Raw genomic sequence first — 6,000 nt, forward strand, 5'->3', positions numbered from 1 at the left:
GTGTTTAAATTCAGCAGAAGGATAAGAGTCAGGGTAAGGAAACTAAGTAACCAGGCATTGAAGACTTCATAATGGGACTAAAAAGCACCACAAACTGGCTGGTTACCTTTAGAGGCTGCTGGGAACCAATTCATTTTTTTGCTATCAGATAAATAAAGGGACTAGATCAAACATTTTTTCTCTTTCCTGAATGAGTTGTACTTCAGGGCAAACAGTTTTTCTCTAAACAGGTATTTGCAGCCGATACATGCAGATGGAAGTAACAGAATTGTAATATTACCATTTTGTAAAACTTAATAAAGTAATGAATCTAGGCTAGCATCAATGATGGCTAAAACTGTCTGGTGAAATACTGACAGGGAACTTTAGAATGGTGGACAGGCTGAGAATCCATCCAACACTATAGGAGAGGCAAGGAGACCTGTCTCTGCAGATGTGATATGAGAGAGGAGACAGATCACCAGTATTCTTGCTGCAAGTGATCCCCAACTCTGATTAAACCTCTAACATAAGATCTAACTTCCAATTTACAGGAAAAAAAGGAACAGATGAAACTGGCAAAGGATTCCAGAGAGAAGAAATGAGCAAAACCCCCTTGGCATTTCCCATGGAATATTCTAGAGGACTAATAACCCAGTTTCTTCAACAATGATATTGAAGGAGAAAAAATGAAGTGGTAAAGGAACTGAAAAAGAAATTTAAGGAGCATATCACTTAAATGCAATGTATCAATCTTGTCTGTATCCTGATTTAAGCAAATCAACTAAAAAAAGATATATAAGATGATGAAAATTTGAACACTGTCCAAGTGATAATTAAGAAATTATTCATCTTTTTTCAGATGCAAAAATGATATTGTAGTTATGTTTTTTAAAGAGTCTTTAACTTTGACTAGCTTTAACTTTAGCTCTGTATATTTTGAAAATTTCCATAATAAATTTAAAAAATATATTTTTTAAAAAGCATCCTTTCATATTTTCAGAGCAAGGGAGAGGTCCAAGGATGGTCTCTCCAGTGGGCAGAGCATAAACACGGAACTGGTAGTGTAGAAGACCGGATTGGGATGATGTCATTAAGCTTGGCTGTAGTGTAGGTGTCGAAGGCCAGAAATGCAGGTTCAGTCAGATGAGGGAGCGCTGTGGAATGCAAGGCTGAGAAATTTCCACTCCATCCTGTGGTCCCTAAAGAGATTCCCCAAGGTGGTAACAACCATAGCTGCATTTCCAACAACAGCCCACTCTTATTGGTTCTTTTCACAAGCCAGGCTTTAAGCCAAGTGCTTTGCATTTATTATCTCAGCTGATCCACATAACAGTGCTATTAGGTTGGCATCATTAGCCCCATCTTACAAATGAAGAAACTGAATCTCAGAAAGATGAAGTCATTTGTTTAGGCTCACACAGCCAGTACCCAGCAGAGCCAGGATCAAACCCACCTGAGCCTATGATATTACCCCATTTTAACTGGAGTAATTCTTCCCTTATTTGTTTTATAAACTGGGGTTCCCTATAAGATTTCACTGAGCAAAATGCTTGTATTTCTTAAGAAAGGTTTGGAATCCACTACTGAGAATGGTGGGCAGTTACTGAAGTCATTTAAGGCAGTACAGCCTGGTGATTAGAACACAAGTTTTAAAATCAGTCATAGTTTTGTTAGGCAGAAGAATAGATATGAGTGGGTGGAGAGAATAAAGCAAGTAAAGCCCACTAGAAGGGACTCAAAGAGTTGACTAGATAAAACTAGAGAGCCAGAAAAGACTCACAGAGCTAATGAGTTAATCAGTTGAAGCTCCAAAGGCCAGGAGGAACTTGGAATGTCCAAATATTCCCCAGATAAAGAAAAGTATCTGAGCACAGCCCATGTCTTCATTGTGTCAATTAGGTCATGCCATTGTAAGATTTACTTCAGCCTGCTAAAAGGCCCAGCTTATTCTTTAACTTAAGCTATAGCTGTTTTTTCCTCCTCCAGCCCCTAATCAAGTAATTTGCAACTTGGGCAGGAGACAAGCATCATGATTAATTTTTCAAACAAGCCCAGTTATAAACAGCATAGTAAAAACAGGAAAGATTGCATCTTAAAGCTAAGATTGTATTTTAAAACCCAGGAAGTTAGGAATAAGATTCATAACATATTCTTTAGCAAACACACAATAACTCAGCCCACCTTGGGGGCAGGGCAGGTGGTCTTGATTGATACATAGAGGGAAGCTGCTATCCTGGGAGGGAAACAGATCAGTAAATTTCTTGTGTTCATTTTGCAGAATTACCGGGACCCTGGTAACAGAAGAGAAGAGGCGTAAATGTCTCTCATCAAAGATAAACATCTTGAGACCACTTAACAAGTCTACACCCCCTAGCCCTTTGTCAAATTTCTGAAAAGTCCTTAAAAGGGGGAACCCCCACCTTTCAGCGCACCTCCTCTCTGAGGACTCCTGCACTTTCTCTCTTTTTAAGTGCATAACTTTAAATAAAACTTTTGCTCTGCTTCACTACTGTGTCTCTGCCCTTCAATTCTTTGTTGTGGTGGGGACAAGGACTGAGGAAAATAAACAATGTCCCCCTAACAGTTTCAATTTCTGTTTCATAAATTCACTTTATAAGCTATGTGACCTCCGGGTGGCCACTCTGTCTGGGCCTCAGTTTCATCATTTGTAATGTAGGAATAATACCAATACTTCATAGGAGTTAAGAAACAACGTTAGCCTAATTTTATTAATATTAACAAATAGCAGCTATTATTATTGCGCTATATAACCCTAGTCAGATCAGGATCCAGGCAGATTCATAGTTAAAGAACTGGTATTCACAATTGCACTTATTCTCTTCTAACAGATGAAGAAACTAGAACCCAGAAAAGTGAAGTGACTTTTCCAAGGGTGCCCAGGAAGGAAGTAGCAGAACCAGATTTTAAACCCAGGTTTTGTTAGACTCCAAAGCCCCAGGGCTTTTAACCATTTAAAACTCCTAATTCCATAAAACATAAAGCCTCTAGGTACTGAGTGCCCATCATGTAAGATATGTGTTAAGTACTTCACACTCATGTTCTTATTTAATTCTTACAATTTTATGCAGGAGGTACTATTAGCAGGCCCACTTACAGAAAGGAAAATAAGGCTTAAAGGGGCAAAGCTAGGCTGGGGTTAATTTTCTGTCACTGAAGCTTCTTATCAGACTCGTGGATAATAAAACGAGGACAGAGGTACAGAATTGTGGATATGTGCAACCAGTAACTATCACCTGTGGGATACACTAGTAACTCTTGCATAGACAGAGGAAGATGCAGGAATAATGATTTTTGCAGCAGCAATGCTTGCAACAGCTCAAAGGTGGAAATCACCTAAATGGCTATCATTAAGAGAATGGAAAATTTGTGATATATCCATCCAGCGGAACGGTAGGTATCCAGTAGTGAAAATGAGATAGTTTACATGTCTCGATCAGGCAGAGACTGAAAAACGTAATATTAAGTGAGAAAACCAAGTTGCAAAATGATACCTACAGTGTGAAACCATTTGCATAAAGCTTAAAAACATGCAAAGCAATGCTATATGTTTGTGGGTGCATCCATTTGCAGTAGAAGTGCAAAAATGGGGCTGGGAAGGCTCTTCGTGAACTTGAAGGTCGTGTCACCTCTGGGGAGGGAAGAAAATAGGATTAGGGCTTCAGCTCTATGTGGAATGTTTTAGTTCTGAAAGTAAGTCTAAAGCAAATAGGTCTACATGTTAAAATGGATAAAGCTGATACGCACGCCACACTTTGTTAGAATGGTTTTCCGTATTTTTATGTATGTTGCAGTATTCGATAATAAAATATTTTAAAGTAACACCAATAAGGACACCTTAATTTCAACTGCCCAAAGCCATTCAGCCACGAGGGGGGGGGACTGTGGGGCTGCCGCTGTACTACCACCAGCAACACGGTCCCTCCTGAGAGCGCAAACCTCCACAACAGTAGCAGTGTACAGGCAGCCCAAGACCTTCGGCAGGTGAAACGTCTTCAGACGCTCCTGAGAAGTGAACACAATGTACCACCTTTGATGACCATCATCCTATTAAAACCCCCCATTGCATTTCCCACACCCAACAGATGAACCTCTCTCTGGTGACATTCCTGATTGTCCCCCCACCAAACCAGTGAGAACCCAAACAAACAAAAAGCCCTCAGTTCTCCTTCACTAACAGACCCTCACGTCCCTCATGTAAACCTGAGGCTCCCTCCCATGTGGAGACCGTAGGTAATATTCCTCAGTGTCCGCTTCGGCAGCTGCCCTCTTTCACATCCACCCTCCTGCCAAACCCTCCATCTCCCCTGGGAAATCTAGTGACTTCCCAGGAACTCTCAAAGCCCCTTTTTAATATTAGATCATACTATCTTTCCACTTCCAACCCTCCAATGATTTCTCACTACTTCTAGGATACAGACGTTACCACGGGACTCATCTCCTACCTCCCCCACCCCCCTCGTTCACCCTGGTCCAGCCACTCAGCCTCCCTGGGGCTCCTCACACAGGCCAGGCTCACTCCCTCTGCTGGCACCACCCATGCTCCTTCCCGTGCTCCCCCACTTCACTCAGGTCCCTGGAGATGACACCTCCTCGGAGCGGCCTTCCCAGTCTGACCACCCTACTTAAAGTATCACCTGCCCTTTTGATCTTCTAACACTGCTTTATTTTTTGTTATAGCATTTATCATTACCAGACAGACCTTCCATAACTGGTTATCTCTTTAGTACTCTATATCCACACTGTCCAGTATGGCAGCCATAAGCCACACTTGAGATGTGCGTGACTAGTCATAACTGAGATATGGGGCAAGTGTAAAACACACAGGCCAAATTTTAAAGACATTACAAAAAAAAAAGAGAGAAAAAACCCAATATAAATATCTCACCAGTATTTTTTTTTTCTATGGAACACCATTTTTATTTAAAAGAATAACTGACAAATACAAATGATTGCTATCCTAACTTGGGTATTTGGCAGCTATTTGCTTAAAAATGAACAAAGAGAGCCTGTCACTTCTAGGAAAATATCTGACAGTGCTCATTGCCAGTGATAAAGTATGAGTTTTCAAGCAGAAACTGGCATTTTGCAAGACTTTCATCTGAAACTATAAGCTTGATAGCATCCCATACTTCAAGGCTTTTCTGATAGCATTGTGGGTGATGATAATGAATGTGATTCTTTTTTTGAGAGGGCATCTCTCATATTTATTGATCATATGGTTGTTAACAACAATAAAATTCTGTATAGGGGACTCAATGCAAAATCATTAATCAACCCCAAGCCTAATTCTCAACAGTCTCCAATCTTCTGAAGCATAACGAACAAGTTTTTACATGGTGAACAAGTTCTTACATAGTGAGTAAGTTCTTACACGGTGAACAGTGCAAGGGCAGTCATATCACAGAAACTTTCAGTTTTGATCACACATCATGAACTATAAACAATCAGGTCAGTTATGATTATTTGTTTGATTTTTATACTTGATTTATATGTGAATCCCACATTTCTCCCTTATTATTTTTATTATTTTTTTTTAAATAAAATGCTGAAGTGGTAGGTAGATGCAAGATAAAGGTAGAAAACATAGTTTAGTGCTGTAAGAGGGCAAATGTAGATGATCAGATGATCAGGTGTGTGCCTGTGGACCAAGTATTAATCCAAGCTAGACAAGGGCAGCAAAACATCCACAGAAGATTTCTCTTAAAACAGGGGGGGTGAGGTTCTAAGCCTCACCTCTGTTGATCCCCAATTTCTCACCTGATGGCCCCCTGCGACTGTGCCTGTCTTAGGTTGTTCCTCCCTTGAGGAATCTTACCCGTCTCTGGCTAACCAGTCATCTTCCGGGGCCATACAGGGAAATGTAAAGTTGGTAATCTCACCAGTATTTTTTATATTACATGTTGAAATAATATTTTGGATATGTTGGGTTAAATAAAATTAAAATTAATTTCACCTTCTTCTGTCTTCAAAATTTAGCTATTGGAAAATTTTAATTTA

This window comes from Manis javanica, chromosome 17, assembly GCF_040802235.1.
Source record: "Manis javanica isolate MJ-LG chromosome 17, MJ_LKY, whole genome shotgun sequence".
Classification (NCBI taxonomy): domain Eukaryota; kingdom Metazoa; phylum Chordata; class Mammalia; order Pholidota; family Manidae; genus Manis; species Manis javanica.